This window comes from Brienomyrus brachyistius, chromosome 20 (assembly GCF_023856365.1).
Source record: "Brienomyrus brachyistius isolate T26 chromosome 20, BBRACH_0.4, whole genome shotgun sequence".
Taxonomy (NCBI): Eukaryota; Metazoa; Chordata; class Actinopteri; order Osteoglossiformes; family Mormyridae; genus Brienomyrus; species Brienomyrus brachyistius.
The window spans coordinates 13,393,304-13,416,567 of record NC_064552.1 but is presented as its reverse complement, the minus strand read 5'-3'; the positions used below and the strand labels follow the sequence as shown (position 1 = coordinate 13,416,567).

Sequence of the window (23,264 nt, the reverse complement as noted above, 5' to 3'; positions counted from 1 at the left end):
AACTTTAAAAAATATTTTCGCACTTTTTAGCTTGAAAGAAAAATATTGAATAAGTTGCCAAAATGAACGTCTTGAGAAGTGTTTTATTCGCGATTCTCTCCCGGACGAAATATGTTTGTCAACATACTGAGCTACTGGTTTCCGTTATCTGAATGACCGAACACAGAAATCCACTTTAAGTGCCGTGTTTGTTAACTCGCAAGACTTTATCGATTATTGTCCATCCTTCTGTCCACCCTGAGCTCTGAAGCACAGCCTGATGTTTCTGGAAAAATCACTCTGCTGCATATATTTATAATGAAAATGACTTTTGTAATTCTAATAATAAAAACAATTAAAGTAGCTCAGTTAACTGAAGGAACTGTAAGAAAATAAGCATCATTCTCATAAAATTTATTCTTTTAAAAAGAAATGAATAGTTATAATAATGACTAACATGATAAAGTGTTTCATCAATATGGGATCTCAATCGCAACATATTATTTAGTTCGATTTTTTTACATTTTTAACACCAGATTTTGTATGATTATCAAATTTCATATCGTGTACTGGTGAGTGCCACGTTTTCCGCAGACAAGACGAGATTTGCTTCGTATTGACAGTTTCCAGGAGCAAATTTGTGTGAAGTCTGAATCACTCCAGTACCTCGTATCTGACTTGGGGTAGGTCGAGATGACCTCCCGGGCAACTGAAGAGTGACTGAGCATGACTGAAAGATTGCAAGTGCATTTGTGCATTACTCAAGGCTGTAGTCAGTAATTTGCATCGCCTGTCATTACCATTCCATCTATGTCTGTGTTTCTCACTCTCCTGTAAGCATTGAGAAAAATCCAAACTCAGAATTTGACAGGGGTCTGAATTGTTTTCTATTTTCTTCTAGTAAAATTGATTTTTTTCCCTCTTTTTTAGGGGGATTGTTATTTAGACATATATACAATTGTTTACACACTCAGTCAACCAGACAGAGTTTTCAGTTTTTACTTATATTGACTGTGGTAATATTTGTTTTTGTCTATATAATCCTCATACAGCTTGTTATGACAGCTTGTTTTTAAACTTGTTCTGTGTGAGACAGGAATAATTTATAATTGATTAATTGATTGATCTCTCTGATTCTCGGTGTTTTTCTTTTCTTTGTATGTGTTGGGGCGAATGCTCTATTGTCACTGCAGTCTGCTGGGCATCTGCGTTGGGTGCAAAGCCATTTCCATCCCGTTCATCGGTTATCAATCATTTGCTTGTTCTTCATCCCGCTGAAGCCGAGCTAATATTACACGTTTCTGGTAGAGATGGCACTTGGGGGACACACACCGGTTGACAGTCGCTCCACGAGCGTATTTTTCAGCTTGATTGGCACAGCAAGGAGACTCGTGTAAAGTTCCACTTGATTACACTCAATTTGCCCCACGTTGAACTCAATATCACATTGTGACAGCATGCGCGGCACTTCATTCGCCTCCGAAGTCATTTTCCGCACTCTGAACAACAGTCAACCGTGGCCTGGCAAAAAAAATGCAGGGGACGGATATGGAAAACAGAAGGTGCGTCAGCAGCAGACATATTTCAAAAGACGTGCATTGATAAGCGTTATCTACACATGCCAAGGACAAATAACAGACAGATAACGGATGATTGCAGCTCTAAAATGCAATGTCCTAAGACTATCAGTGATTTTATGCATGTATACCAAATCGGATAATAAATAGACATTTTTGTTTGTGCAAATTGCGAGCAATTGTTAGTATTTGTGACCTAAAGCCTGTTATTTGCTGGCAAAATCCTTTCAGAAAATATAGGACACATTAAGAGTTAAGATCTGACAGTAGCTTGTTAGTTTGTGCAATAACATAAAAATCTGCTGCATAGAAATGGGATGACAGAGTGCAGGAATCCCATCAGGCTGTCTGAGAGGTGGCTGTTGGCTGCCTCTAGATAGAGCTTATAATCTGCACACTTGTCTTTTTCTATGAGTGGAATGTGGATGAGAGAATCCATATCTGAACATTTGAACTTTTCTTAACTTTTTGACTGAAAACTTTAGAGCTTTTTAAGCAGCATCGTGTGGCTCTTTGGGTTAGGATGCTATGAAGAGAAGGACGCTGGTTCACATCCCAGGGTCAGCAGAGTGATTTCACCATCGGGTCGTTAAGCCCCAATTGCCCTAGGCACCATCTGATTGTGATTTCTCAGTTTCTGACCAAACTGAGAAAATGCTGAGAAAATGAATGCAAAACCTTTATCAATAATCCAACAAGGACAGCAGGCAACATTGTACGAAAGTTCAAGCAGGTCTCTGCATGGTTTTTTCTTTTAAAAAAGGTACTTCACTACAATGCATTCACCGTGTTAAATGGGGGTGGATGGAATACAGTCTTGCTTTGCATAAATCACCCAATAAGCAAATAAATATTCATGTCTGTTTAGCAATAGGAAATGCATATTCCTTTGTGCGCGAGATCCCTGTGCTGCTTTTTCAAATGTAAAATATCTCCAGCTACAGTAAATTGCCGACAAATTCTTTCTGAATAATTCTCTATATTCCCTTTTTTAGGTTGATCGTACAAAAATTCATCGTGCAAAAATGAACTCATTAAATTCCAGTTCAACAAGACATCGAACAGTGAAAGAAATCAGTCAACCACGGGGCTTTTCTCAAAGCGCTGGAGTGAACAATTTTTCGTTTGACAGCTTGGGACGTGTCAAGACGTCTCCACCAGGCAAACGATGTTTACATACCCCCCCCCCACCCCCTCCGATTCCTTCTGCTCCGATAGCCTCCAGGTGAGCTTCCCTCGATTATCTCGGCTCTGACACCCAACAGGTGCAAAAGCCTGGAGAAAATGGAGCGACGTGTTACTGCAAAGACAACACGCAAATGAGGGAGTGATTCGCTAGGGAAAGGGACAGGAGGCCCTTTCAGGATGCTGTGGGTTTGGGGGGGGGGGGGGGGGGAATTGAGCTAAGAGCATTTGTCAGCCTGTAACCTTTAAGCCTCTTTAGTCAGAGGAATGCCTCAGGTCAGAGCAAGGCACCTTTCAGACTTTGTGGTTTGCGCTTCCCCTGCTAGATAACATGAGAAATCTGTAATTCAAACTGAGAGATGTGTGCTGAGGGACAAACGCTCAGGGAAATGTATGAGTAACAGGAAGGAGAAACAAGGGTCCGGCGGTCTAAGCGGGAATGTGCAAGTCCCGCGGCGCTGGGGCTGCTCACACACGCAGACGGACATTCAATCTGCCCTGCATGTGCTGAATGTCATCGCAGAGTGAATCGTACATTGTTCCGCAGGTGAAACACACACTATCGTCGAAATCGATTCTAAATTAATTTAACCCTTGTTGATCGAATGCGCATGTTTATTGGTTGGTTTACTGACAAAGCAGTACAGGAAAATCCTTTCTAGGAAAACTTGGGATTTTCTGGTAACGAAGTGCATGAAGACCGTAGGAGACTCAAACAAACCAAAGAAAACAATAATTGCATGCAATTATGAAACAGAAAAAAAGAGAAAAGACCTAAAGTCTTTAATCTTGCTCTTTGGGATATTTAATACCTTCAAATCCTTTAATAGAATTTGATATATAACTGGCTTCAATTAATCTATCAAACCTACTGCCACAAAACTGCACTATTTGACTAGAAGTATACAGATACTATTTTAACTAGATTAGCTGGCTAATTAAGCCACACCCATTGATGACAAGGGTGAAGAATTAAGATCACAGCCCTGCATTTTCCAGCAACAAACACTGACAGAAGAATAGGTTGTCTCATGTAAAAGCTTAGAGACTTTCAGCTTGGTTCCATCCTAAGACTCCATCTTTCCTAACAAGTCAGTTTTCTAAATGTCCTGCTACAGCTGTCCTGGCCAACCACAGGTAAGACTGGTAATGTCTTGGAGCACGTCCAGTTGTGAGCTGTAGGTCTTTCAAACTCCTGCTCTTCACCCTACCTGAATATTAACGATTCCCACCAGTAATGTTGCACCATCTAATAGAAATCTTTCCCCAAAGAGTAGAGCACAAGAGTATCTGCTTAATCCAGCTGAAACACATCACTAACTTTAACTCGTTTTGTATGACCGGTGGTTAGCACTCTTGCCTCACACCTCTGGGACTCGGGTTTGAGCCTCCGCCATGATTCCATGTGTGTGGACTTTGCATGTTCTTCCTGTGATGTCGTGGGGTTTCCTTCGGGTACTCCAGTTTCCACCCCCATAGTCCAAAAATATGCTGAGGTGAATTGGAGCTGCCAAATTGCCTGTAGGTGTGAATGGTGAGTGTACCCTGCGATGGGTTGACGCCACATCCTGGGTTGTTCCCTGCCTTGCACCTGTAGCCTCCAGTATAGGCTCTGGACGCCTGTGACCCTGTACAGGACAGGCAGGTACAGAAAATGGATGGATAGTAATTTTTCCACCCCATTCCCCGGGTGAACAAATTTTATACACAAATTGTTTAATAATTCTTAAAATCTGAAGGTGGGTGGGTAAAAGGCTAAATGAAAATACAGACATAATTCTTCTTGCAGGCTCATAGAAACCTGTCACCTACTTCATTGACATAAATGACAAATTACTCATAGGTACTGTAGAAAATGAGAGCTCAAGATTTTAGGAATGTCTCGAGCTGCTCCGACCGCTGAAACAGAATGTAATTCTCTTTGTTTTACGACTTTGGGAATGCTTTATAGTTCTGTGCAAAAGTCTCAGGCCACCAAAGAAAACTGTGTTTAAATGATCTTCATGTTCTTGTAAAACAATGACATTATATTTGTCAAAGTTCCTTCAAAACCTCTCTGAAATTCACCCTGGTATTTGCAGAAACTATCCTATATACCCATGCATTTGACAACTCGACCACTAGTATTCCATGTTTGGCTAATCAATATCTCATTGATTTATTTAACTGATTATGTCAATTAAGTGAGCCGGTGGTGAAGATTAAGGTAAACCAGTAATGACTGCACTGCCCCCGAAGAGATGTTTGAGGACAAAAGCGATGCTCATGTAGCCATCCTGCCAGAGACCACATATGGATTTCGCAAAGACTAATTCAGCATAATCATTTAAAATACGGCAAAAAGATCTTATATATTTGTAAATGGAATCCAGTTACTCTACATAATTTATACACATGTGATCCAAACTTCTACAGGCCAATATGTTAGCCAATACCAGCTTATATGATACATAAAAGCTGCATAATTAATGGTGCATTAGTGAAATGTTGCAACAGCACATTGTAATTAATGAGCCTTTCTTTTACAGGAACACACAAGGAGCGCGACACGCACATCTCTGGTATCCCATTGCATCTTCTAGGATTCATTTGGCACAATTACATGGGTAAGTTATATGTTCACGTAGCAGTGCCTTCGGGCACATCGTGAATTTAATGTGAAACAGATACTCGGGCTGCTCCGACCGCGGCGCAGTCGAGTGCGACTGGCCCTCTCCCCAACCCTATGTACCTCTCTCTGCGCCCCCCCATTTTTGTACGCACACTTTCAGGCTGTGTTTCGGATAATTATTTTGTACAGTCATACTTAATACTAGCACAAAATATCGGATCAGAACATTTATATGTAAGGATGCAGATTTGTAATCTTGGAATCCATAGTTCGCTGAGTTGATCCATAAGAATGTTTCTGCTGTTGGACCCTTGAGAAAAGTACTTGGAAACGGATAATGGTCGCTGATAGCTCGGATAGTACTGTTCCCCTCAAGTAAGCATTTCTTTGCAAGATACAGTTTCAGTTCGCAGGCTGAGACATAAGAAGTACAGGTGTTCAGTTTCCTTGTTTTTAAAGTATTGGTGGGATAAGTGTCAGTCTGTCTCTCCTTGTTTTGAAATGCTTGTTCGGTTAAAGTTGTTATTTGGAGCCTGTGGGGAGCTGGAGTGAATCCTGGGTAGGACACCTCTCTCTCTCTCTCTCTCTCTCTCCCTCACACACACACACACACACAAACACAGACAGACAGACAGACAAACAAACATACATACTCACTATCAGAAACATGGGTTAAATCAAGTCATTAGTTTGCCTGAACCGAATCTCTTCAGATTGTGGGAGGGAATCAAAGTTTCTGGAGGAATGCCAGAGAGAAAGGGAGGATATCCAAAGTCTGCGGAGAGAAAGAGAGGGAGGTGCATTAGAACTGACACCCCTGGAAGCGTGAGGCAGCAGCTCCCTTGGCAAATCTAGACAATCCATGTAGCAATTTTTCCTGCTCTCCCATACTAAAAAATATTCATGGCTTGGAGTTCAGGCTGTTGAAGAGAGAAAAAGGGCAAAGGCCGACCATGTGACTTCGCTTATTCCCTGCATGTCATAGCAGGACCGCTGTAGAGATTGTTTACTCCATAAATCTGCAGACAGAATAAAACACCCGTCCACTGCACTGTACTTAGCTTTTTGATAATTTGCCATTCTTTTCAAAGGCCGTACAAATCTGATTAAAGCCGACTAAGAAACCGGCAAAAGAAAACCACAGTATATATGTGCAGAGCATTAAGTAATGATGTATTACACAAAGCGGGGTAAACAGAGAACCTCAGAAAATCCCATTATGGGGGCTGATGTTTGGGATTGTTTGCTTTCTTATGATGTTTCGATTCCCCTGCTCACAGCACATGGCTTGCATAAGTGAAACCGGCTCCACAGAAGAAGAGACACACTTGTCATAGGCTTAATTCAAAGGAAATGTCAGCGGATCCATCTTGTTGACACAAAACACGTAGTTTGGGATGGGCGGGCAGGCAACAGAGCAACGTGCCACGTGCAATGACAGTGAGTATAAACCCCAGTCATTGAAGATTGCTAAACTACATTTACAAATAAGACATCATTTGGCTCAAATCGGCTCTATAAACGTGGAATTATCTTTTCTTTTATATGATAGCTTATCAAAGATTCATTCATCCTGTGCTCACGAAAATGCTGCAAGATGTACTTTGTTTTAATTATAAAACCAACAAAAAGGCATGTAAACCAAAATATGTTCTGGGTAAGGCTGGTGACAGCCAAGTTTGCACCTGGTCACTGTACTTCTGGTATTTTTACAGCATTTTCCATATTTATGGTTCTGTAATATTTATCTATTGCAGTCCTACAACAGGCTGAAGGTCTGTTCACAAAGAAAAGAAAATTAATTGTTCTTTTGGTAACTTATATGGTAATTTATAAACACATTCATCATGCATTGTAATGCATTCTTAAAGCTTTAAACACATGACTATAAATATTTATAAAAAGGCATAACACATTATAGCCATGTGTATTAAACATTATAATGCTTTATGAAGCTCTCATCTATAATGCAATATAGATACCTTTATAATGCAGTACAAAGCATCCCCAATGCATATACCAACAACTATACTTCTTATGAATATATCTATAGTGCATTATAGTTGAGTGCTTCATAGAGCATTCATAATGCATAATAACCAGGGCTATGTGTTATGCCTTTTGATAAATATTTATAGCCATGTTTATAATGCTTTATGAATCCATTATTATTTGTTATGAATGTGTTTCTAAATGTGTTTCTAAGTTGTCACAATTTCAGCCTAAAGGTTGTGTTTGTTTGGATATTGTTTGCACTCCAAGTTATTGCCACCACTGTGGTTCAGAGTTAAGCTTAATCACCATCAATTTAGAATTCAGGGCGGTATTATTAAAAATCTATTCACCTTATTGAGGTACTCAAGGGTTACACTAACATGCATTCTTATGGGTATATAGTATATAAAATACTGAGGTTTTAAAGGGACACGCTAACATGCATTCTTATGGGCATATAGTATACAAATAACTGAGGTTTTAAAGCGAAACACTAGTATTCTAATAGGTATTAAAGGGATATGCTGCATCGATATAAAGCGTCCCTTTAAAGACCACAGTGTTGAAGTCCACAGAAGTGTGAGGTCTCCTTCTCAGCCTCTTGATCTCTCCACCTCACTGCCACAGTGGCACCTTCTGGCATTTCTCTCCTATGTCCCTGCCAGCTGCATCATCATAACAGACGTTATGGGACGCCGGCTACCCCAGCCTCTCGGGCAGGATGGGGATGGAGCTGAGGGGGGGAGGCCAACTTAGGCCACCTTCAGTGTCCCCCATCCAGTGCTGCCCTGTCGCCCCACAGCACTACCTAGAAGAAAACACTCCAAAGTCAGGTTCACGACGCCCCATGTGCCGTCGCTGGGGACACCAAACAGATGGATGGATTTTCTGACCTGACGTAGAGCTGGGCCAGCTGGTGGGATCACGTTTCCTCTGGCATGAAAATGCTCTGCTTATATCATCAGCAATCTGAGGAATTGCATTCAGGTGTTGGGGCCCCGTGTTTCACCCTGCAAAAGGCCCCACCGTCTAAACCCGCCTCTGAACCTCAGCTTTTACCCAAATCCTAAGAGAAAAAAGGGAGTCCGACAATCAGCTCTGATGAGATATTTTTACATGCACTCAACCAAGAGAGAACAGCATTTACTGTCACAGAGACATGTGCACCAGAAGGTACACAATGTAATTTATTATACATATCTTTTGCCATTTTGTTATAGATATCTTTTACCATTTTATCATGTATATCTTTTACCATTTTATTATGGATATCCTTTACCATTTTATCATGTATATCTTTTACCATTTTATTATGGATATCTTTTACCATTTTATCGTGTATATCTTTTACCATTTTATTATGGATATCTTTTACCATTTTATCATGTGTATATTTTACCATTTTATTATGGATATCTTTTACAGTTTTATCATGTATATCTTTTACAATTTTATCATGTATATCTTTTACCATTTTATTATGGATATGTTTTAACATTTTGTTGTAGATACCCTTTACCACTTTATTATAGATATCTTTTAACATTTTATCATAAATACTGTTTCTTACAAACATGAAATGTGAAATATAAGAATAAATTACCAAGATTTTCTTTGTCACTATAATATAATAAATGAGTTAATATCATAAAAAGCAAAATATGATTTAAAGACAAGCATTCATTATGCTATTAACTGTTGCAATCTGGCATACAGATTTAATTTTTTTTTTGCCCTAATTCTTATAAACATTGTCCATTGACTATATTAGAATTTTTATGGGCAGCAAACTGAAAAAGGAATCTTGCACCAAAAATCTTTCTTATGAATCTCCTCCATATTTATCCCATTAAATATATTTGATTATATAACACAATACGTTTGTTTACTGATTTTTCATGTGTGATGTTGTTTGGGATGTACAGAACAAAGCACAGAATCACAAATGAAGACAAAGACCCATCACTGAGTTTAGCATGGAATAGCATTCCTCTGTTACCGTTGTATATACAGCGTATATACAACAGCTGGAACTTCTGCACGAGAAGGATCAGAAATAATAAATAAAATGTGCTGAACATATTTCATATTCACATTACTGACCCATAGTCTTGCCATTTTTTTGTTGGCTTTCGACTGAGGGCTGCACAGCTCTGTGCATCTGATCTGATACAGTATTTTCAGAATATATTCAGTGTTTCATTTATATAGTAAGAAATTTTCCATGTGTCGACTGACTACTGTAAAATACAGGAAAACTTGAATTAAACTCAAGAGCTGGATAAACCTTCCATTTGTCAAAGTGCCCTGCCTATAATCTCCGTCCGGCGGAGGTGGTGTGGATTTTATGAAATATAACGTTCTTAATAGCTGAAAACTTGGGTCGCTAACATTGGTGTTAGCTGCGAATAAAGAGCGCTTTGTAAAATGCTTAACAACTGGGACCACTTGGTCTTAGGAAATTAAACTTTTCAGGAAATCTAAATTGCTAATTTAGGGTTTCTGTAAAAATTGGCTGAAGCTGGCACAGTGCGGTTGCATTAACTCATGAGTTATGCAACTTTGAGACACACCAACCACGCAATAATTTGATATATGTGTTACGGAGAACATGTCCAGAGTGAATTCCCGAACATCCCATAACAGAAAATAACAAATAACAGCATGGTTTTGACAATAGCATGATAAGTTGTGCAATCATGGGGAATAATGTGAAACACGCAGTCCAATCTGCCTGTTGCATGCTGGCCCTAGTTATTTTTAGTTTTACACTTGTTTGAAGTGAAGCCAGACAGATATTGTGCACATGTGTACACACAGATCTGGAAGAAATTATGTCTTCCTCATCTTGGTTTGCCTTTGCACAAAGAAAGCCAGAGGAAACTATGTATTTGAGTGAGCAACCAAACTGTGAATTTAATTTTGTGAGCGCTGTCAAGCAGCACAGAAACATAACACAGTTAGTGAGCATATTAAAGGCAGCGGGAAGATAATGGAAAAACTAGTCACAAAGCAGCCAGGCACAGAGGGCTAAAGCAGACTGTTCCCACATCGAAATTTACACCGTGCCGCTGACCCCACCGTGACCCCACAGAACGTTAACACTGCTCGAGATTCTGCTGGTTCTACTTAAACCTGCAACATGTAAAGACAGCCTGGAAGGGGATGCCATGAGTGTCATACACAGTGTGGATCAGTGGGCTGGGATGTCGTGCCGGTGATTTTGAAGGTTACTGGTTTGAATCTCTGGATTGGCTGAGCGATTCCACCAATGGGGCCATAGGCAAAACCCTTAACTGCCCCAGGGGCCGTCAAACCATACTTTCTCAAAAATGTATGTATCTAAGCTTTATCTAAACTGTACATTCCTTGTAAATAGATATTGTATTCTTCTTGAAATATCGAAAATTACCCTGGTGCAGAGAGTATAATTCATACTTACGCAGTTATACACCTTAACGTAAACTTGTTAAGAGTTGATGGGCAGCCAGGATGTCCTTCCTGTCATGTTCGGGTCGGCACCGACCCATTTGTAAGTTTAAAATGCATAAAAGCACCACATAAAAGCAAGATAAGACCAATTCAGTTTATTTATATAATTCTCTTGAGGTTTTCTGAAAACGAGAGGTATGCTGTCAAAAAAAAGGTTCAGAAAGTCACACCAAAAATACTGAAACTAATCATTTCATGGATAAGGAAGCTTAACAAGGTAACCAAGAGGTAAGAAACAAATTGGATGATAAATAATTGTTTTGAGGGTATTTTATTGCAGATTTAATACATGGGTCGGCACCGACCCGTCTAACATAAGAGATCGGAACAGAAAGCTAACATAGGACAAAGGATATAAGGCACAATAAGCTTAATTTGCTTTAATTAGAAGCAGTATTAATGCTGCATTTGTGTAAGGGCTGACATGATTGTTAGATGCTAATGCCAAGACATTTCTCATGTGGTAATTGCATTAATTGACAGCACGCGTTGTATGCGTGACTCTTAATAGCCTCTGAAGTCTGATCCCTTCGATGTTAATTATGTAAGGTGTGTGCTTTAGTTAGACACCCGTATTTACATGTCAGTTTTTAATTACCTTTAATCCATCAACTTGACAATTATAAGTAGCCCAGAGCACACGCCGGAGTATTATGGAAGCGTTACACGTGGTACACAAGCAAATCTTATTTTCTTCATCCCTCTCCATTTAATTGATATTTCTGAATGTATTTTTAGAATAAAGTTTCCTTTTTCCCATAGTGCCATGCAGCAGACAAGTTTCACTAGGTTGTAAAACAAGCTATTTCCATAAGTTTTAATTTATTTAAGTGTACTATAGTCGTTAAATAAAGACAGTACCCAGGCTACCAACAATTTCCATTCTCTAAGTCTGTTTTTAAGTCTATAGTGTAATTAAGTCGGATCAACAACAACAACAATAAATAATAATAATAACAATTAAACTAACCACTTATGGTACTGTACTATCCCTTGAGCCAATGAATCTCAATGTTTTTATGAGCATCACAAAGTTAATCATGTATTCGTCTCAACGAAGCATCGAATTTATCATAAATTTTAAATATAATAGACTTTACGGCAGTTCATTGGTAAGTACGAGTTGTTCATAGATGTTCTTAACCAGGGGATGGTCTGTAGTCTGTTGCCTGTTTTTGTCTGATACTATTTTTAATTTACCTCAGGAACAGCACTGCAAGATAACAAATTTTGGTTTTGTTGTGGTATTTGTTTTTCCCCCCCGATTGAATAACCTTTGACGTCTTTAATTCGCTCGCATTTCACCAGCCATTTCCTTGCATTTCGCTATTCCGTAATTATCTGGCTATTTTTCTTTTTTCCTTTCGCGGGCGACACCATAAAAAAGTCAGTTTCGTTTCCTGAGTGTTACTACAAGCGAGGAATTTGTTTCTACAAACTGCCTGATTGCTGGACGCCGAAGGCTCGTTTCAGAACGTTCCAAACTTCTGGAGCTGGTTTGCTTCCCCAAACAGATGGCCTGCGATGCCTAGGTGAACGTAAGAAGCGGGAAAAAAACAAAAGCCCTATAATCAGATAGAAACACTGCAGTATGCATTAGGACACATTCTATTCCTGGAGCGTTCCTGCATAACGAAGATCCTGCCAATGAGTCAAACTATTTTCTAAAGATAATTTTTCACTGTTTCCTGAATTCTCCTAATTGATATCACCCAAAGCACAAACACAAGTGCCAGTCAGCATCAATTACAGCTCACATTAATATCCACCTTGCCAGACTTTAAAGGAAGTGTGATTTTCAGGGGTCCGGCTCATCTGCTTGTGATTTTAAGTTCAGGCCATTTTCCATATTTATTTAAATGCAGCCCAACATGAAAGCCAGGCAAGATAAACGCCAAAATGACATGCTGGCAGCTGCCCCTTAAATAAATATCTCAAAATATTCATCAAAATATTGCCTTTTTAAAATGGCTCTTCATTATACGTCCAAATTACAGTACCTATGAAGACAGTAGTCATGAGCATGTTAAAAGAACTTTGTTAAACTGCAGTCCCCACAGAACCGATATCTTTTTTTGTCATTTTTTCCATTTTTTATTCTCACTTCAATGGAGATTAAGTGTAAGATTTAGTCACTGGTGCTGTGGTTTCACCTGGGCTACATGTAAATTTCTTATTATTAAATAAAAAATATTCATTCTTCAAATGATCATAATTACCTAATCCAAACAAAAAATGTATTAAAAATAAATATTTTTTAAAGTCTTTTCAAATCAAATATGTAAAATATCCATCCATCCATCTTCTGAGCTGCAAATCCAGTACAGTTTGCGATAAGCCTGCTGACTTAAATGCAATTTGACTCAAGATAATACCAGAAAGATATAAATTCTTTCTATTTCATATATATTTTAATTGTAAAGTATGTACCAAATGTGACCTAGATATTTGTGTTAAAATTAACAGAGGTTACTTCTGTTTGACCATAATGTTAGTTTTTTTTCTGACAGCGGAAACAATCTTTCTGACCGATTACCTCCACAGAGTCTCTGCACACACACTCCCAGAGTTAAACACAGGAAACGGATTTTCTTCAGAGATGTTCTGTGTTCTAGAAAGGCCTCCATCTCACAACGCAGGAGAACTGCCTCGTCGACCCCCTGCCCCTCCAGGTCTCTAGGGTTAAACAGAGCTTCATTAAGCACATGGGCAGGCCCAGGATTACTTATTTCACAATGCTGAATGAAGGCATTTGAAGCTGTGACCTGCTAGTTCAGGGATGTCCTGATGTAACACATGCAGGTGCTAAGCAGCGAAAAAAAGAGCCCACATCTAACCACAGGTCCTGGAAGGTACAACCACACTGCTGCTGCATAGAGCTCTTAGGACATAAGGAGAGAGGAATTATTATGCTTATTTCCTTTGACAGTGAATTCATCTGCACTGGTCCTTGTACTCTGTTCTTTGTGTGATAGGCTTCATATTCTCGTCACTTAAATGTTAATTAAAAATGGGCAAATGAATATATAAATGAATATATATCTATATCTATATTTTATTTATATATATATTTGTGTGTGTGTGTGTATATATATATATATATATATATATATATATATATATATATATATATACATACATATATATACACACACACACACACAAATATATATATATATATAGCTGCACTGCAACATTTAATTTTTCCTGTTTTGTTTATGTGATATTTCTGATATATGCATATTTAAAGTGGTATTCAGACATTGCCATTATTTAAATAATGAATGAATATTTATAACAAGTATAAGAAACTAACCCTATTGTAAATCACAGCCAGTTACGGAAAATAGCAAGATGGGACATTAATACTTTAATAGTCTAACCAGGGTAGGGGGATTGGGGGGCTGACAGGGGTTGTCTGGCTTTCCCTGCTTAGCACCAAGCTAACGAAATATCAGCTGTCGGCTCTTCAACCCCCCCGGCTGAATTACTGCCCACTTACTGTACACACGGAATCATCGCTTTCAATCTCGTCGCCAAACGGGGCTTGAAAACTGCCGGCACGAGACGCCGGAACATTCCCAGAGGCTCCCCGACAGATTTGGGAATAGTTCCTGAGTATCGCGTTTTAATGGGACGTTGGGTCCCGTCGGTATGGCGATCCTCACGGCAGCGGGGATCTGCTACTTTGATTTCCCATCTCGACATGAGGAAGAGGGGCCGAGGAGAATTGGGGAGTCGGTTTACACAACACCATCCCCTGCCAGCCCAACTCACAGCAAGACCACCAGGGGTTTAGATATGGGAAACCGTTACTACGGAAGGTCAGGTAACTGCCTGGAGTGCCTCTCCTCCCTTTTGGAATATATCGCCCTTCATTATTAATGGCTGAGCTTAATCCATTACTTACAGTCCATTCATCTTTAGCCTGAATGTCTCGGCTTAGGCGAACGCACAGGAAACCAGGGACGGTCAGCCGATCGGGTTTCCCGCGAACCTGAAGCGAAAGGCCAAGTTTAAACTCAGCGTAAAAGAAAAAAAAAACAGAAAGGAAAAGAAACGGACAAGGAAAGTCTGGAATTAGCATGCAAGTGGCGGCGTGAAATCTTAGGAGAGCCTCGTGCTCTCGTTTCGGGCGGACAGTTCGGTAGATCGGCGCAGCTGAACGGCCTTTATGGCGCAGCCATGTAAATCCTGAGGAACGAGGCGAACAAACAAGCGAACGCTGGAGAGGTTTGTGGGAACGTCGTTACGGTAACACAGCCTGAATAACAGCTCCTCGTTACGGGGAGCATTGAGATACGCGTAGATTTGCCATCAACACGTACTTATGAACGGACAAGACCACGGATATAAGATAAGGCAGAATGCTATTGATCTGATAATAGCATCTGATCTTAAAAAGAATAATCTCAGCATAACAGACCAACCCAGAAAAAATAAACAAACCATTATAAACCACGTAGTATAGTACAGGTGGTATAGATAAGAAATAAAACAAAAATGTCTTCAGCTGAAGTGGCCATCAGAGACTCTAATTGAGAGACTCTTATATACCCCAGTAAGTATACAAGTGGAGATTTAGTAAATGCCGGTTAAGTAGCTCCCTAAAGCACACAAAGAGTAAGCCTCTCCTGAGAACGAAACAACGCAAAAATCCTGGGAATATGTGCTAAAGCCGCTGAAAATCAATGCCAGTCCTAATTAGGGAGATTAAATATTCTTTGCCTCAATAGAAAGGATTTGATTTGGCCTGTCAATAGCTGCAGTGCCAGCATGCTACCAGCAGGGCGATGCTGGGCGCGATCGGCACGGTGCAGACGAGAGATAATTCCTCATTATGATGGGTTAACAGAACGGTTCCGAGCTGGCGGCGGCGGATGTCGTTAGCGGGGCGAGGAGTGTAAATCTTCGAGTTCTGATGGGTGCGCTAAGCGCTGACCCATGTTACGATGCAGAACTAGATGGAAAAAACATACCCAAATGTGACAAATCACACCCAGTGGCGCCAGTGATGGCTGTCAATGGAAAACAGTCTCATTTGTGTCTGCAGTTTCAACTTTAATCACTGTCAGCTACAATTCTGCTTGCATGAAATGCCACGTTTCCTAACCAATACCTAAATGTGCTCGCCTTGTCTGATTATCAATATCCAAGTTAATTTTTGCCATGTATACTTTTCTGGGTGTTCAGTCGACGATAATGTATGACATCCTTTTAAAGAAAAGATAAATGTCTTCATGATAAACACATTCAGTACAAAGCAGTTATTATCTGTATTTTATTTATCATTTATATCACACCTGACCTCAGACTTATTTTCCCTTCCTCTTTGGTCCTATACATTCCAAGACTTTTTTTGTCAATTAATTGAATCCATTGTATTTCTATTTGCTTGTGTTTCTCTGTCATGTGAAGACACCTTTAAGCATTAGTTAATCCTTTCATGTCTCGCATGTAAAATGCACCAAAAGAAGCTGCTGATTGCTTTACGCCCTTCCCTGCGGTATGCATTGGGGCCTGTTTCCTGTGCCTGTGGCACGATCACCATGATTATGGCCAACAGAAGTTAGCTAATGCATTTTTGCTTACGGTTGCACCACCCAATCACTATCAAGAGAAAAGACGCGGAGTTCGCTGTTTTTATTCAGCGATGTCGACACAAGCGTATGTCAAACCCTGCCCAATATTACGATAAATGATGCTGGCACTGTCCGATATATTTTCGAATTGGTAAATACAGAAGCTCGACTAAACAGAGTGTGTAAGTGTTCTTTTTTTCTGCCTGTACACAAACTGCACAGCATATTTAAGGCATGAAGATAAAACTAAATATTAGCTGGCAAACCTGCAGCCGCTGGCGCAGATCAACAAAAAAGGCCTACGTTTCTGACCGAAGGGCTATGTTTGCTTAGGCACTGAATAGCGATAGCTGTCCCCAGTGTAGTGTTTGCCGCTACGTTTTATCCGTCTGACTGACACTGCCATCCCGGGTGGCTAGTTGTGTATATTTATGCAGCAGATTCTTCTGTCCAGAGCAATTAACAAATTAAATCATTAGCTTATTTTACTGAGGTAATTTGGGTCACACAAGGATACAAAAACAGGCCCACTGTTTGGGAATTGAGTTAAAAGTAAACATTAGGTGCTGACATCAATTATCTAACTGTCAATTGATTTAACAATGAATAGTAAATGATATAATAATAATAATATTTATTATTTTAATCAATTTTAATATAATTATATTAGATTATATAATATGTAATTATTTAACTGACAAAACTGCTGGCCTGATCATTATCTGCTAAACACAGTTTTACCGCTCAGAGCTGCACTCACAAATTATGAATACAATGCAGTGATAAGTATAATAATCATATATCTTAGTTTTTGTCACAATAAAGGAGAATTTCAAGGTCACCTGACTTGAAGGACTTGGTGTTGAAGCCCCTTCTGAAGGTAGCCTACCTTAACTAAACCTTCCTGACATTATCGTTAATAGTGAACCACGGAGATCGTGCCATAACAAATGGTGAATTTCTGTTAGTTATCCTGCAGCTTCACGTTCTCGATGTTCCTCCGCACGTCTGGTGAGTTTGCATGGAGTCTCTGATTCTTCTCTCTGCTATGGGGCTGCAGCAGGATTGTCTTCCTGGTGCTGTGCTTGAGGCTACCTTTCAGGAGGTCAGCCATGAAGTTATACCGTGGACTGACCATACTGCAGGTATTCTATTTGACCAGAAATTTGTGATGTAAGTTTCATAGGGCTTGGTGCTTGGGACCTCAAAGCTACAGTACTGCGGTCATTACAGTTTTACGTATGAAAAAAGGCATTTTTATTTAACCTCTCCACAAAACGTTCAGCATGCCGCTGATAAAATGCATTACTCAGTCATGCATGGACGGCGTGAGGACGACGAAGCGGAAAATGTATAATATGTGAAAAGCACATATTTGTAATGCCTCTAAACTCTTGAAAGACAATCTGATGATTGACGTAGAGACCAGAGGCACCGACAAGTCTCAGCTAACCACAAAAATCTGAACAAAAATAAAAAACAAAAAAACCCTTCAGCTTTATGCTGATCTGTAGCTATAGGAGTAGCTACAGGAACAATGTTAGTAGATGAGACTGAATACCTCTGTAGATGAATAATGACATTTTACACATAATAATGCTGCTATGGCTGCCTTTTAACATGAGTGAGACATGGGCCCTGTAGCTCAGGGCCTTAAGTTCACTTTATGAGGCTGGGAAAATCTGTATTTCATAAAGACCGTTTAAGGGATATTACCAGAAGTCACCTCTGAGAAGTTACACGTTATTTTGTTGAGAAAGAAAAAACAGCCGGCATGGTGATCAGACCACACAGCAGAGTATGGTTGGTGTCAATCCTTAAACTTAATAACGTATTAGGAATCATAAATTATGATGTTTACTCTCTAATTATAAAATGACAATATTTGCTTTAAATCATGTAATGATGCTTTGGGATAGTCATATCGACTAATGTTTAATTAAAAAAACCTAGATTTAATTATTTTTTTTAGATGTTTTTATGTTGATTTCGAACTATTATAAAGAGGGAAAAAATAGTTTGATAGGCTCAAATGCACATTATTCCTGAATGTGCATGTAAATGCAATTCTGCCAAGAGATTGTGGCTGTAGGTTCATAATATCCAGGTTGCATGAGGGAAAAAAAAATGTTTTTTGAAATAAGAACAATACTGGTGTTTACATAGCTACAGAGTTTGGGGCCATGTCCTGCTATGGTAACTGGTCCCAGTGTTGCAAACCTCAGGCAGCTTACACTTTGTATCCCCCAGGAAAGGCACTGCTCAATCAGTAGCCTTACAGAGGGCTCCTTTTCACAGCGCTTTATGTAATCTTGGGGCACAGGAACAAAAATGGCTTCTTAGGCCGATTATTCAGCCATTTGTCTTTCATCCGTATCAATCTGTGTAAATACAAGAAAATGAAACCGGCAAAAAGAAAAAAGCGATGTGGGGAATGACTGCCGTCGCTAGTGATGGATTCTCTACCGATCGCAACAATTTCCCCCACTTTCCCAGCTGGCATCATCTGCTTCTGATTACTGTCTGCTATTTAGTTCCACAAAATTGCACGCTTCCTAATGGAGTTTTAATGATTATAGGCTTCTCTACATTTAACGAGGTTCACCTTATGGAAATCTGGAAAGTCTCCAGCATATTTTTGTTTTTTAATCACTAGTTTTCCATCTCTCACCAATATTTTGCCACATAAAAAGCCAACAAGAAGCCCATTAAATCCAGGGGGTGTAAGACACTCTTTAAAATGTCTTTTTTTTTTTTTTAACAAAACACCTAGTTGTGATCCCAGCAGTCAAATAATTTTGTCATTAATGGCTCAGTGATCTTGCTGCCAAAGTTTCCTTTTGGTTTTGCTGTGTATGGGTGTAAACATGCAATTGTGGAGACCAACCTCCGCCACCTCCCGCAATACATGCTCTTTTTTTTGCGAAGGAAACACATGTCTAGCATCACCACTGATCTAGAGGAACATCACCCCATCCTAGAGGAAAAAACAGGATCAGTGCAGGCTTCCATAATCTACCTGCCCTTAACTCAAAAATAAACAGGGGCTTTCAAGTAGGGCATTTGTTTAATGGAATGAAAAATACAAGTTTGGTATCCAGTTGGCTCCTCGCACATCTCATTGCCTTATTGTAATTGACCAAGAAAAGGATTTTGGGGATCGAAAATCTTCGATGGATTGACACCCCAGCCTGGTGCCATATGCTGCCTGGGATAGGCTCCAACCCCCCATCCCCCCCCCCCCCGTCCGTCCAGACCCTGACCAGGACAAGTGGATAAAAGACGAATGGAAGGAATCTAAAATATGTGTTCATTTTCTCTTAAATTAAAATTAGTGTAAAGTTTTAAAATTTAAAATACTTTACTTTATCAGTAAGTTTGATTCAGATTAGATCTGCATGATTTTTTTGGCATAGTGAAGCAGGACTTTGGACCTGGAGGACCATAACATGCGTTGCTTTCCATCCTAGCTGCTTCTGGGTCCTGCATGTTCATTGACAATATAATATGTTTTAAATAATGTTAACCGGAATACATGCATTTTGGATTTGGTGTAGTAAATATTACTCTATATTCCAGTAAAACTGAGGCACCATCCCGCTCTCCATAACAACCTCAATGCAAATGCACCTGCTTCATTGCCTCATTTACAGGCTTACTTTCTCATGTTGATACTCGTAATATTTCCACAGCTGATCAGCAGTGTACAGGAGGGGAAAAGATTCGCATACAAGCGCACACACAGATATTGAGAGAGACTTTTTCTCATACTAAACTGTGTGCCTTTAAAGTGCTTTCATTTTTGGCCTGGAGGAAAAGTTGAGCTTGCTTTGTTTGAGTATAAAATTGGATGAAAGCTGCCTGGACTGTTTCAAAGAGAATAACAAATCCGATGACTTAGAGATGAATGAACTGAAGAGCCTTCATGTTTGCTCGCTGGGTCAGGATATTAGTAGACTCCTTTTTCGACTCTAATTCATATTCTGGGTCTAGGACACTACAGAGCGGGGATATAACACAGAAAATATGTCGATTGACTTTTGGTAATTAACTCACAATTGAACAGAACCATAGGGTCCTGGGAACATGAATGAAGAGGCAACGCTAATCACTGTGTGACTCTTTAGTAATCCTGATTTCCAGCTTCATCTCACTGTTTTCTCCTGCGTACAGGAATTCCACACCGCTAGCTCTTAATCAGAGGACCTGCAAAGGCATGTAAACAAGGCTTTATGGAGCTGCTAGCCTAGCGCTGGAGTTAGCGTCGGTTGATAAATCCGAAAAGCGCACAGAAAGGCTTTCATCTGGTTTAGCTTCTTGGCCCAACTACTCTAGTAGCAGTCGGGGAACAATTAGCACTGGCACAGCCTGGTTGCATAGTTAAGGGAATTTAAGACCATAAAGTGCCCCCTCGCCAAGAACCAGAGCACTCATTACGCTCTGTTATTAATCAGGCAACGATGTGGGAAAGTTAGACATCCCTGACTGGGATTAACAATCCCTGAATAACAGCCTCAGGCAACGCATAGGCGCATGGTGGATAGTACTTTAAAAAGATACAAGAACAATGGACTTTATTGGGGTAACGATTTTGAATTTATATTTATTGTATTAGTGTTTTTATCGTACTATTTACAATTTGGACTTTCGGTTATTTGTTGTGAATCCGTAAGTGAGGAATGTCACATCATGCAAAGCTGCATTCTATGCTGAGCGGAGTGGTGCACTTGTCACCAAAGATCTACCATCGGACCAGTGGTGGTCAATCCATGGGGTGACATAGGCTGCTGCCTAGGGCGCCGTCCTCAGAGGGGTGCTGACTTAGCTGGTCGATTTCACTTTGTCTTGGATGATGCATGGTCCTTGTATCCCTAAAGGTACTTGTGTCTTTTGCGGTGCTGGAACTTAAGACCTATGCAATGGAGGTGGTGGGTGGTAGGTAGAGGGGGGAGTATTCATGGCTCCATATGCGTTTTGGCTGGCACTGCACCCAGCACAGGGTGGGGGAACATCCTGTACAGGCTACCAGTAGAAGTGCTACAGATAAAAATTGCTAAATGCACCGAAACGCAATTCTAAGCACGGTGCCGTTACAGGCTGGGCCACATTTACAGCTCGAATTCTCTCGCCAAGCAGAACGGAGCGCTTCGTAAACATGGAAAAGCCGGCATTCAAAGGCAGCGGTTCTCAGCGTTTCCGAGCCGCGGAGGGGTTTAAACAGTGTAAATCGTTAGCACCTGAGAGCAGTTAGACTAACGAGGCCACACTCAGGTGCAACAGCTGGGAGGCAATGATGGGAATGACCTCGCTGGCTCTGTGCCACGGGTGGCTCAGGTGAAACCAAACCCTGGTACAGCACGGTGTGATAACAGTCTGGGTCTATAGCCCCTTTGATACTCATCAGGTTGGGGAATCCATTTCCGCTAAGAGCATGAGCAACTTGGCAAGGGGTACGCTGATGCTTCTCAGAGGGTGGTCTTTTGTCCCACGTAATTTTGTGTCATTATTAGAACCACCCCGTATGGCTACACCCATCCTAAAGCCCCCTTTCGAAAAATAAAAATATACAATAAAACAAGAAAAAAATATAAGAAAAAAAACAAAAAAAGACTGATAATTCAGCAGATATATTGTGGTTAGCTAGTATCCTTGGAGCCAAGATACCGCAACATCCACTCACCTGATACGAAAAAATGTGTAACGCTATAGTAGATAAATACCCAATAAAAGGTGGAATCAGGAAAACATTTTGCGGTAATCCTCTCAGTAATGTAATCCGCAGACATTAAACTCATAATTCGCTAATTTGCTACAGGGATGGGTTCCTGTGGTTAAGCCTACAGGAAAACCGGGGCCCGCATTTCAGGGTCCGAGTTCTGGGAATCTGTCAGCTTCTCTCTGATGCGTTTTTCACAGGTTCGCAGGGCATTTTTAACGTTTAAAATTGGCCCGCTACCCGTTCCCAAGCAGCCCACGTCTGTCAACGGCGCCCTTTGTTTGTACGTTTAAATAGCACTGCCTGTAATTTTTTCCCCACAGAGTGTTTGGTGTTACAGTGTTGTTAGGAAATGACTAAATGAAAAATAATTACTGCCTGCCCTCCGATTAATGTCTAATTACAGACTGAGTGTTCCTGTGTCACTTCAGGCTGAAGGAACAGGCTCATTTTTGGGACTGACCGAAAATGTGAACATTTGAATTTGGAGTATCTATGCCTAACAATTTTCTGAAGAATTATTTGTTTATTAAACAAACAAATCCCCTTCAAAGAATTATCTGTGAACATATTCACACTATGAGAAAGACCCATAAAAGACTCACCAGATCAATCTTGAAGTTTCATCGTCAGCAACGCAAGACACTAACGTACAACTCTCTTTAAAATGAACTTGGCAGTCATCTACTCTGATGTTGCCCAAATTCTTTCCAGCCTTAAACGTGCACGAGTCACAACACATCTGGAATGTCCCTTGGAGTGGCCTCACATCGGGGCCTGTGGCGACGTCTCTCACCTGCAGGGGGCAGCAAGACACTGCAGCACTCAGCAGCTCCACCACTTTGGTCAGGTCCGTGGCGAATTGTAGAACGGAGGAACTGTTCAGTGAGGCCTACAAGTGAGCTTATGACGAGGGTGTTGACACGTATCAGGAGCCTCGGAATCTGAAATATGTCCAGCTTGTCCAGTATTACCTTTTATAACATGAAGTCAGTTCTACAACATTTGATCAGGAGCTTTTCAGCTATAAAATGAAATGTTATACAGAGTTAATAATATACGTTTTGGGACTTTCAAAAATCTGATGTTCCTCCACTTCAATCCGACCAGCTGACAAAGACAGGGGC

General features: G+C 40.3%; 1 long non-coding RNA gene across 4 annotated transcripts; it reads right to left on the bottom strand.

The window, feature by feature from the left end:
* Positions 1-378: 378 nt before the first annotated feature.
* Positions 379-23,264, bottom strand: LOC125715667 (uncharacterized). 4 transcript variants are annotated; one of them, XR_007384140.1, is made up of 6 exons: positions 22,743-23,264; positions 14,750-14,836; positions 13,376-13,515; positions 12,279-12,367; positions 8,241-8,413; positions 3,336-8,155 (listed from the first exon to the last, which is right to left on the bottom strand). It is a non-coding gene; the product is annotated as an uncharacterized LOC125715667 (long non-coding RNA). The 4 variants fall into 4 exon arrangements; XR_007384139.1 differs by lacking the exons at positions 12,279-12,367; positions 13,376-13,515; positions 14,750-14,836 and adding an exon at positions 379-1,500 and having other exon boundaries at positions 2,022-8,155; positions 22,743-23,259; XR_007384142.1 differs by lacking the exons at positions 12,279-12,367; positions 13,376-13,515; positions 14,750-14,836 and adding an exon at positions 379-1,500 and having other exon boundaries at positions 4,109-8,155; positions 22,743-23,057.